Genomic DNA, 12996 nt, shown 5'->3' with positions numbered 1-12996 from the left:
TAATATGAGAAGTGGCATCCGTATGTGTAATTTCTTTAAAATGATGAAGAGACATGTGAGCCCCATGAACCACTTAATAAATTATATACATAAGACTTCATCTTTCTCAATTAGGAGTGGCAGAATATGATTTAATTTTGGTACAGCTATACCAAACGTAGCTAGTAGCCCTTATTAGTTTCTTTTGTATAGTCATCTCACTCATTTATTAGTTAATACATAGAATTTTATTGCTATTGGAGGTATCAACACCAAAACGTGACTAGCAGCCCCTTTTCAACACCACTAAATTACCAAACTTCATCTTGATTTGGAGAGAAAATCATGAACAGCCATGGCAGCAAGCTCACGGCCAAGTCCAATCTTTTAAAAAAAAAAAAAGATTTTAATTCTCTAGGGTTCATTGAGAGCAAGGGAAAAATGTCCAGCAAACCTGTTCAATTAATTCTATGTAATAGCCACGTTTTAGTCATCTATGGAAGCAAGTTAGTGTTTCTTCAAGTATTTTTAAAGAGAGAGTTGTTCTTGGACATCTAAGACTCTGTCCGTTCGGAAGCACTTCAGAAGGAAAAAGCTTTGGCATGGGAGTTCGTGACACCTGGTCGGCATTGAGGTAGGTTACGGTTTACTTTATGTCTAGACTCCGGTTAGCGAAACGTATGTAAATAGTAGTGATTGACGGGGAAAGCATGATAGGCCTTCGGGCATGGTGTGGAGGTAAATTCCATCTAGGTTGGTATTACCAGCTGTTATGTGGGCTTGTCGCCATTATTGTGATACTGTTATGTGGGCTTGTCGCCATTATTGTAATATTGTTATGTGGGCTCGTCGCCATTATTACGATATTGTTATGTGGCCGTCATTGTATTGTGATTTCATGTATTGATATAATCTCTCTCTCTTGTTATCCCACCGGTCATATGGAAGAGGAAGGTTACATACGAGAATTGAATATTGAATTGCAATCCCTAGTATGAATCTATGGAACCTATGATTGCGGTGATTATTGAGGTTGATTCCATGCGAGGCATGCATCCCATATTCTATGTGCTATGTGATGTAATTATCACCTAGTTGTATCTTTATCACATACTAGCTCCCTACCTTATGAAAGGAAGGGTAATATTGATGATTGAGCCGTGGGCAATAATATGACTTGTACTTGTTTATTGCATATTGGTGATATAGTTGAGATTGATATCATGCATGACATGCTTTCATATTACTCTTATGTTGTTATAATGGTGAGGAGAGTGATTGAGAGACTCCGAGGTCTTTGCCGGAGAGGGTAAAAGAGAGACGAGTGTTTGTTGCCCGAGGTTTCTTCGGGGAACGATGGAGTGTCCGATGCCCGAGGTCTTTGCCGGGATCGTGAGAGTGTGCTCGTGATCCGAGGTTATATTCGGGAGCGAGTGGTACATGGACTTCGCGGGTCCCCCATGGGTCATGACTATGAGGCATTGCCATAGCATGTGTGTACGGAGTGGAGTGTGAGAGGTGACTACTGCATTGCATAACATTTGCATAGCACGACATTGCATTGCATAGCACTCCATTTGAATGGTCATTCATGTCATTGCATGGCACATTCTCTCGATTGATTCTTGATTTGTGAATTACCGAGTGGTTGTTTGTGAGTATTTATTTTAAAGGCCGGATGGAATCGAGGTTTATAGAATTCTCCCTAGGCTTATAATCCGAGATATTAAGATCCCTTGTGACTATCGTTAATGCAAGACTTTCTCATGTGCTAGATGTGTGACCGTGTTTGATTACTTATCCGCTTACTTGTTAGTTGCTTCTTGTTTATATGCGTGAACTAACCATTGTCGGCCTATGATACCTACGAGCCTTGTGTTGTGCTCATACTATTCTTGCTACACTCCTTGTGGAGTGTAGAGTTATTTTCTGTGTGATGTTCGAGTCTTACGACCGTTTCGAGGCATTCGTCAAAGGCGTTTGGGTGAGCTATTTGAGATATTGCAACCCGTAGTCTCTCCTTAGATTTTGTTGTTCTCTATCCTTCAACGAAGTCGTATCATTTGAGTCGTTAACTATTCAAATTGTAAACTTCTTAGAAGCTCTTGTATGAGTCTAGACTGATTTTGGGAATTTCTTATAATAACAGTATTTATTCCGCATGTTGTATCAAATTAAGGTAGTTATCTGAAGGGTTCGCCCACCAGGAAGGGTTAGTGTGGGTGCCCGCATGATCCATGATTTGGGTCGTGACAGTAAAACTACGTTTAAACTATGTTACGTCTGTAAAGATTATATTATAATATAAAATTCATGTATTACTGGAAGATTAAAAAAGCGTAATTGTTACAAAATTAAAGAAAAAAAACTTAGTGACAATAATCTAATTCATTAGAATTTGGAGACTAAAAAAGATTTAAATATTTTGAATATTCGGTTATTAAAAAAATATTTTATAAATTCAATAAGAGTTTTATAATAGCGCAAAGCGCGAACCAATTCACTAGTTCAATATATAGCTAGGTGAAACTCCATAAGACCATGACAAAGTCCAGTAAATGCTATTTGTATGCTTAAATCTTATTGCTACATACTATCTTTTTTTTTATCGGATGACCCCGAAGGAACTATTACTAAATACTATCAACATTTTACATTGGTCTTCTCTTTCTCTTTTAGAGTAAGTTATATATGTAGATTGGTGTATCTCTGAGCAAAAAAAGAAGAAGAAATACACTCCTAATTTACTGCTTCCCTTTAAGAACACATGAAGATACTCTAACTAGACCATTTTTCAAGGAAAATGCAGTGTTAACATCTATGTCTTTTGCCACCTTGAAAGGACAGACAACATCCCCACCACCCCCACCCGCCCCTCCCTCCTTTTCTTTTTGATATTGTAATTTAGTAATAAATATTCAATCAACTAGAGTTATCTTTTTCTGTTAAGGTTAAGTAGATTGGTTCATCTTTAAAGTTGTCCCAAAATCAACCAAATTACGTCTCACCTTTAATAATATTACAAAAGATCAATTACTCCTTCCATCCAAATTTATATGTTACTTTTTCGTTTCTCGAGAGTCAGTTTAACTAATCTTTGAAGCTAAAATAGATTAGATCAATTAAATATTTTAAATTTACATATTAAATAACTATACGAAAATATTATAAGCTGCAATTCTTCTCATGTCAATATGATAAAAAATACATTTTAAAAGATCAGCCAAATTTCACATAGTTTAAATCTCAAAAAACAAAAGGTTGCTGGACTTGTCTTAACCATAGATAATTTAATATAATGGATCCTTTTCCCTTATAAATCACGTTACTATAGTTTTCTCCACCTTAAATAGATATAAGACTTCTTTATTTTTAGGTTGTGCTTAATTAAAGATCATTAATTAATCTACAAACCAATTTTCTTCTCTTTTTCGCTTTGATTAGAGGTATTAGGTAGATTTAACTCCCACTTAACTCATAATGACATGAAAAGGGAATTTTTATAGTGCTTGGCATCATTAAGAGATTGACTCATCAAATGAATATTGCAACGTCCACTCCAAAAAGTTTATATCTCTATCTCTTTGTCTACCTTGAATATATAAGATTGTTATGGAATTAAGCTAAAAGAACAATAATATAGAGAGAAACAGCAATAATATTGAGGGAATAGATTGATTTTTTTGCCTTTCTTCAATATTTGTAGACATATAACATCAACGAGTACAAATGATGGCTATTCTAGGCTATCTTTGGCTAATCATTTTGGGTTAACCAGAGAAGCTTACTTTCTTATTTTGTACCTTCTCAGTGATCATGTAACAAGTTTGGGATGCCTACTTAAAGTTGTAAGTTTTTGCATATCAATGATCAATGAAGGTAAGTCCAAATTAAAAGAACAACATCGAGGAGTACATAACAAGGGTGTCACTACCATAAATCTATACATTGAACGTGGGAATAATACATGTTATAATTAGCATTATAAGAGTAGTGGGTGTTATCGGTGGAAGTAACACCACCGGGGGAGTGAGCATGAGAACAATGTGACCTCTTCACCCTTAATTAGAGATATCGAGTTCGAGTTTTGAGAATGGAGGAACCATGGTACAGATCACTCCTACCTTAAATATGCCCTACGTGGCGTGAATTTAAATTTCTTGTGGCAGTAAATTCCGAATAACAAATGTTGTTAGAAGTAATGAATATGGCCTACGCGGCGTGAATCTGAATTAGTCAATCGGTTCGGTAAATTTCGAATACCAAAAACAAATGTTGCTAGAAATAATGAATATGACGAAATAGGAATTTGAAACGCTAATGGACATCAACAACTAGCAAAAATATTCAGTCACTTTCCCTGAGAGATGTTCATGCACTAAAGAATGTATCTCAAAGAAAGCTCGCTGGAAAAATCTCATTAAAAAAAACCCTTATGATTTTAGAAGAAGAACTAATTTGTAGATCCTCATGAAAATATTGTACCTCGACACTTCAATAAATATGCTTGTATCTCCCAAAATATGGGTCAAATGGATAATTTGCGCACGCATAATTAACCAATCTAGATATATTGGAATAATTTCTTATTTGCTTATGTGATTTACTCGATTCCAATGTCTGTTGCTTGACACATGATTATCTTCCTGAGTTAAGAGAATACTTTATCAAAGTCGTATATTACTAGCAAAATATATTAGTCCCTATATCCATACGCTTTTAAATACTTTCATGAGTTGAAAGATTAATAAAAAATTGCTGTGTGACTGATCAATCCACCGACACGAGAATATTTTTCAAATCTTGTGCTATAATCTAACGATTTTATTTTCTGATTTCATTTTCACATAAATATCAATTATATTGGTATCTTACTGGCTTGACATCTTTTGGTGCAGGGAATACAAGTCTAAGAACTATTTATTTTTCAAGATAATTTAATTCTATCTTGGTTGTAAACTTTTAATTTGACCAATCACTATTCACTTTTTATTTGCACATTCTTCGATCATTCACGATCCTCATCATCATATACATGGTAGGGGTATTCCTAACTCCCCAAAAGTAAAGGTCGCTTAAATAAAATAAAAAAAAGAAAAGAAAAAGGAAAGGGTAAAAAATGGCCTTAAACTATGCGAAATTGAACAAAAATTACTTTCGTTTATAGTTTGGTCCAACAATGCCCTTAGACTATGAGAAATTGAACAAGAATGCCCTTATTGTTACTTAATTGGATAAAAAATGCCCTTTTTCAAATAAATATATTGTTTCTTTTCTTTTAAAACACATTTTTTTTAATAAAAATACTATTTTTAAAGAAACCTTTTCTTAGTTTTTTCCTTTTAAAATCTCTTTAACTAATTAAAAAATGGGAAGTAATTTTTATTCTATTTAATCTCATTTTATCAATAAAAATAAAATTAGCAAATTTACTTTTTTAACTGATAATATAGGTTATATATATAAGATCATAGTAACTCCATCATTAATTTTCATTTAGATAATGATAAAAATCTTTTTCCTAATAAAATAGGAAATATTTTTATTTCTTAATCTTTTTCCGAATAGAAGTAGGATATAATCCTTGATTTTAAAGTTAAGATACAACAATCATAATGCCATAAAACAAGAAAATATAGTGCATTAATTGCTTCAAATCACAAAATATCTTTAAGATATCGTCGATGGAGTAATTGTTGACCCTTTTTTTCATTTTAACTTTAAAACCAAGGATTATATTAGTAAATGCCTATTCTACTTCAATTTGGAAAAGATTAAGAAATAAAAATATTTATATTTTATATATATATATATATATATATATCGTTATCTAAATAAAAAGTAGTGATCGGGTTACTATGATTTATATATATGACCTATATTACAAGTTAAAAAAGCACATGGGGTAATTTCATTTTAATTGAAAAAAATGAGATTAAGAAAAATAAATCACTTCCACTATTTTTATTAGTTAAAAGGATTTTAAAGTAAAAGAAACAAAAAAAGGTTTCTTTAAAAATAATATTTTTATTTAAAAAAATGTGCTTAAACGGAAAAGCAACAATATGTTTATTAGGAGAAGGATATTTTTTACCCAATTACGTAACATTAGGGGCATTTTTGTTCAATTTCACATAGTTTAGAGGCATTTTTTATCCTTTTCCGAAAAAAATAAAGAGATCTTCATCATCTTTCACAATACTAGTGTTACATTAATACATACAATATCATTGATATTTTCTTTTTGTACCTATCCATCTTTGTTGTGATATGACATAGTAATTTGTTAAGGCAATTCTTATTGTCGTTCATTTCAGATATCTGAATTTCAGTTACATAAAATGAATCCCTTATGAGCTGTAAATTTTATCTTCGGCATCTTTTTAAAATAATAAGTTGAGTGGTCACTAGTGTTCCAGCTCCAATAATTAAAAACATGATATGTCGTGGTATTCGTGGATCACGTTTTATATTATTTATAATAATAAAAACTGTTCGTACAGCTGATTGAAGTCTATATAAAGACTACAATTTCTAACCATTTTATCACCACTTTCTTTTCAAAACTTTTAATTTGCTATACCAAAGAAAAAAATATGGGTGTAAAAGTTGGTTCGGTCGTGAGCTGGAAATATAATGACGGTAACACACATTTTTCCTCTTTTATATATGATTTACTTGTTTCAATTTTTCACAATTAGGTCTATTTGATATGCCAAAAGTTATTTTAAGTAAATGTTTTTTCGTAAAAACATTATTTGATGACGTTTGATTATCATGCATAGGGAAACCATTTTAAAAGTAAAGGTGTGTTTCCTATGGAGGAAAACACTTTTCACAAAATATTTTTCATGTTTGATTGATCAAAATATTTTTGAAAAATATTTCTCTAGAAAAATAACGATAACAACAACATACCCGGTATAATTCCACAAGTGGGGTCTACGAAGGGTAGGGTTTACACAGACCTTACCCCTACTTTTTAAAAGGAATATTTGTTTAAAAGACCTCGGCTCAGGATAAAGCAAAACTGCACAAAGCCGATCAAAAAAGAAAAAGGAACAGTAACTAAAGCCAAACCTTAAGCTAAGCAAATAACAAAAGACAGTAGATAGTAACAAAAATCAAAGGATAAGAAACTACATGAGAAATACTATGACTACTAGTAAGAAAGGTAAAGCAAGACAATGCTCTATTACCTACTAACCTTCTATCCTAATCCGTGTCCTCCACAACCTCCTATCTAAGGTCATGTCTTCGGCAAGCTGTAACTGCACCATGTCATGTCTAATCACTTCTCCTCAATGCTTCTTCGGTCTACATCTACCTCTTCTTAAGCCATCCATAGTCAACCTGTCACACCTCCGCACTGGCACTACAAGAAAAAATATATTTGGCAACAAAAGTAATTTTGTTGCCATCGATTGATTATTGTTGCAAAAAGTGCTTTTGGCAACAATTGTTTTTCGTTGCATAGACTTTTCCCAACGGCTGTTATTGCAACAACGTGCAACAAATTTTTTATTTTGTTGCCAAAAGTACTTTTTGCAACAATAATTAATACTATGGCAACAAAATTAAATTCTTTGGCAACAAAAAGTTCTTTGCCAACAATAAAACTAATTTGTTGCCAAATATTAAATTTTTTGTTGCCATTTCTATACTTTCTTGTAGTGTTGCCATCCGTATCTCCCCTTCACATGCCTGAACCACCTAATCCTCTCTTCCCGCATTTTATCTCCATTGAGGCCGCTCCCACCTTATCCCGGATATTTTTCTCTAGAAAAATAGGTTTCTTAAAAATCAGGAATATGACCTCCCTAATTGAAGTAGGAAAACCCCAAGCCCAGCCCCACTAAGCCCATACAACGTTGTGGAAGTAGTATTTCTATTATAAATAAACGTGAAGAGAGGACTAACACGGCAATACAAATTTGTACCACAAGCTATATAAATTGTACAGTTTAACCAAATATTTTTTTATCCCACGTGGACATTTGTCATAGTACTGAATATTTATCTCTTCTCATGTATACACACGTATGCACTTCAATTTTAATTCTCTGACACATTTATTTCCTCCGTGCACTTATACTTGTTGACTTTTAACTTTTCAAGTTTTTTAAAAATTAATAAATAAAGTATTCCTTCCGTCCCATATTTCTTGGCCACATTACTAAACTACCTTTTTATCCCACGTGGACATATATCATAGTGCTGAATATTTATTCTCTTCTCATGTATACACGTATGCACTTCAATTTTAATTCTCCGACGACTTTTCACGCTCTTTAAAAATTAATAAATGAAGTACTCAACATTATTAAAAATATATGTCCAAATTACTTGTTCATTTACGAAACTAAGATAAAATTAATTAAATCTTTCCCGTCTTACCCTCTCTATCTCATATTACTTAGCCACATTACTAAAAATATATGTCCAAATTACTTATTCATTTACAAAATCAAGATAAAATTAATTAAATCTTTCCCGTCTTACCCTCTTTGTCTCATATTACTTAGCCACATTACTAAAAATATATGTCCAAATTACTTATTCATTTACAAAATCAAGATAAAATTAATTAAATCTTTCCCATCTTACCCTTAGTAATAAATGTTCTTAAAAATAGTCAATTTTGATTAGAATGTATTTATTAGAGAGAGATAGGGGTAAGATAGTAAAATACATCTTTTATTTATGATTTCTTAAAGGGCGTGCAAAAGGGAAAGTGACAAGTAATATGGGACGGAGGGAGTATATATTTTGCCATAATATTCATATTTATTGGTGTAAGTCTCAATAGCCTTGGAAAATGATTTGAAAATGAGTAATTAATGTGAAGGATAAAATTAATAATAAGAACAAAAATTTCTTTCTCTTAATATGTTAACGTGGCCAAGTAAAAGTAAACAGAGGGAGTGACTTTTATCCCCGTTTTCCTTCTTTGTCAATACTTTAAACATGAAGAGAGGACGAACAATAGCAATGCAAATTTGTACCAAAAGTTATATAAATTGTACACTTTAACCAACTACTTTTTTTTATCCCACTTGGACATATGTCATAGTACTGAATATTTAATCTCTTCTCATGTATACACGTATGCACTTCAATTTTAATTCTCCTACACATATTTATTCCCTCCGTGCACTTTCACTTGTCCACTTTTGACTTTTCACGTTCTTTAAGAATTAATAAATGAAGTATATATTTTATCATAATATCCATATTTATTGGTGTATAGCCTCAATAGCCTCAGAAAATGATTTGAAAATGAGTAATTAATGTGAAGGGTAAAATAAGAAGAAGAAAAATTTCTTTCTCTTGATATGTTAACGTGGACAAGTAAAAGTGAAGGGAGGGAATGACTTTTATGCCCGTTTTCCTTCTTTGTCAATAATTTACTTATTTTACTCTCCTTTGCTTTCTATGATTATTGTTTCTTTACATTTATAAAATGTATTACTTTATATTTTCATTTAGGTATTAAAATTTGGTGATTTACGATATATTTTTCTAATTTTGATTTCTTTGTAACAATTTTTTTTATCAATAATTGTTAATATAAAAAATTATAATATATTTTTTAATTAATTTAAGAAAAATATTTTATTAGTTTTGCTATTAAAAAATCCAATATATACAACAACGGTTCTTAGGTTTGGAGCTAAACAGTTAGTTAATTGAAATGAATATCAACCTGTCGGTATACATATAAAATATTAAATAATTTAAAAGGAAAAAAAAATCTAGAATCAAAATATTAATTTTCCCTCGTATTCTTACTAATTTTCTTTTTCACATCGATGAACAACTTTCATTGTCATGACAATGAGAAAAAGGTCCGACTCTTTCCATCTCAAAGACTAATTCCATCATATGTTTTTAATTTTTAAACTCCATTTTTTAATTATAACTAAAGTGATGGTACATAAAATACATTTTGTATAAGTTGCTATATATAATAACAATTAGAATGTTTTTAAAAGTTATTTTCAAAATACAAACCTTAAAGACTAGTTAATTAAAGTGAATAGGCATGTTCGGCCCGTGCATCGCACGGGCATATATTGCTAGTAAATTAATAAGAGTACTATTAATGAAACAGTGCAAATACTTTAGAAGTTTCAGATATAACTTTCTTAAATGTAGGTGGACTTATTATGTATGTAAATAGCGGCAATAGAAAAAAAAATTAAACTAGTATTTAAAATGCTGTTTTGGTAGACAAATATCACATCATCAAACTCTGCAATTTTAAATAGTGAAATGAATTTATAAATCATATGAAATATATTTTTGCACCCACTCCCACGCCCGCCCCCACGCCAACCCACAACCACTCCGACCCCCACCCAACCCCCTACCTAAACAAGCCCCAACGCCACCCAACCTTCCCACACTTCATCACATATTCATATATTATTTGTCTAGATTATATATAAAGTCTTTCTTTGAACAATATTTTCTGCTTACTTATCAAACACCAAAACAGCATGAAGAAATCCACTCATTTTTCAAAAAAAGATTTTCCAGGAAAATATTTTCCTTCATACAAAACACACCCTAAAGGGGGAAAATAACTTCTCTCATTTGTGGGAGAATTTTACCTTTTAACTTCATATTACTTGGTCCAAAGGTTGATGCACTTTACAGTTTCAACAGGTTCAATTGACAAATTTTGTTAATTTTTTAATTTCACACACGCACACACACATTTTATCTTTGAGATTTTTAAATATAAATCTATTTAGGAAAAAATATAGAAACCCCAGCTTCATATAATTTTTGAAGAAAATGAAATTGAAAATCAAAGCAAATTCAAAATAATGAAAATATGTTATTGTGAATGTTTATATCTTTTATGAGTGATTGGAAAGCTGAACTAGCCTAGTAATGTCTCTTGTATTCTTAACTTTATTGGCTGTAGATGGAAAAGATAAGACTTGTAAGCAAGTGATTGAAGCCGTCGATCCTCAGACGAAAACAATCACTTGGAAAGTGATTGGAGGAGATCTGTTAGAATTGTACAATTCTTTCACTATTATCACATCCTGTGACCATCAATGGACTACATGGACATTTGTGTACGAGAAGAAAACTGAAGACATACCCGAGCCTCTCGTTCTCTTGGGTTTTGTCCTTCATGTGACCAAAGATATAGAAGGTCACCTTCTCAAGTGATAGAAGATCGATGCTATCCAATGAATGCGGATATATATATGTATGTTTACACAAATATATGTGTGTTTGTTTGTGTGATGACTAATCGACGATATTTTAGATGGTTCTGCTTTAGCGTGTGAAATAAATAACGTTGATTTTTAAGAATACATTATATGTGCCCCTCTCCTTAAATGGATGTATTTTCCAATGGTACCGATATATGTATGACATTATGGATTTTTCAAGTTTGAAGTTTACCTTTAACAAAACAAAATATTTATCCGTGGGCTGTTCTCATTCTTTTTCAACCGTTCTATTTTTTATTTTTTTTGGGTTTCACTAGTGATAAGATGGGGGACTAACATTTATAAAATTCGATTTGCATTAGCCGACAAAACTATGTCTTATGTTATCCATTTCCATCACCATTTTTTGAAAATCAAAATTTTTACTATTGATGTTTGTGATTTCTAAGACTCAACAGTTACTTATGTTACTTTTCTTGAAAAACCATTAATTTGTACTTTTTAAAAAGGAAACGAAAAATAGTAGGAGACATTATTGGAAATACATTTATTTGCGATAGCCAACTACGTCGGAAAACCGTCTAAAAACAAAGATTAACGACAAATTACAGGAGGGAAAGAGTGATGGAATACAGGCATACGCAGCGGAAGCAAATAGCCAGGATCGAACTTGCATGTAATATAGACAACACATAATCAAAGATATTGATCAAACATAAAATTGATACTTATCTCTTGAAGCGTGAATGCAACCTCGAATCTAGCCTTCAAGCACGAGCAAAACCATCCACGCGTTCATCCTCAAGGTTCCACGGTCTTCTACGTGTATCCCGAAGTTCTATGAACGTAATACTTGAGTGGCAAGTATTCGGCTAAAGAATAATGATCATTTAGGGTTCAATGGCTTTCTTTATATACACGCGTTTTTAGGGTAAACCCTAGCCAAAAACGTGTAGCCCTTTCCTAACCCACCAAGGATATTATTTTTCCTTTTATTTTCCTTGTTCTAGAATATTCGGTGCACGGCAGGGACACGAGATTTAATAACGAGGCTTCCTATTGTGGTATTAATTCGGAATATGAATGAATTAATCCTACCACAATAAATTACAATTTATTCCACTAGAAAAGCTGTAATTGTACTCCTCCCGTTTAATTTCGAAATCCTTCATTAAAAACTTATTTAACTCCCCGTGTTAAAATTACGGACACCAATCAAATAAATTAAATTATCGACAATTTAATTCATCGACTAATTTAATCCTTTATATTTCGCTAACTTACATCATGTGACGGATACAAAATCCACTGCCGTGGTTTTCACATGAGACTTATAAGCATCCATAAAGGGATATCATCAATCTCAAAGTCGAGACACGGATTCTATCAACTAATTATTATTTCACAAATGTAATTTGCCATTATCCAATTTACCAGGAATACATAGACCCGCAATTGAGTCGTACCTTTTAATAAATCAAAATAATGAACAAATCACATTGATCATAATAATTATATCAAGATTAAGAGTATAAGTACATTTAATGAACTAGAGAATTTGTTTTATATATTCAGTACAAAAACACTTATCTCTACTTGGTCCGTTCAATACATACAAAATGTACTAGCACAAAAAGACGGAACTACACCGTTCCCATAATGAAGATACATTATATTAATCTTGTGCTACAATCATACCAATGGCTTTGTCCAATTTCCATCTCCGATTGTGAACATAAATTTTATACTTATAAGAACCGACGATTTAATCTTCCGTGTATAAGCTAAACTCTATACACTAAATCATCTACTATATAAG

The 12996-nt window shown here is 32.0% G+C and overlaps 1 pseudogene; it reads left to right on the top strand.

The window, feature by feature from the left end:
• LOC132059978 (kirola-like) overlaps positions 1 to 11441 on the top strand; it is a 60677-nt pseudogene extending 49236 nt beyond the window's left edge.
• The last annotated feature ends 1555 nt before the right edge of the window (positions 11442 to 12996 follow it).

Source organism: Lycium ferocissimum, chromosome 6, assembly GCF_029784015.1.
Source record: "Lycium ferocissimum isolate CSIRO_LF1 chromosome 6, AGI_CSIRO_Lferr_CH_V1, whole genome shotgun sequence".
Taxonomy (NCBI): Eukaryota; Viridiplantae; Streptophyta; class Magnoliopsida; order Solanales; family Solanaceae; genus Lycium; species Lycium ferocissimum.
This window is presented reverse-complemented; position numbering and strand designations above follow the sequence as displayed.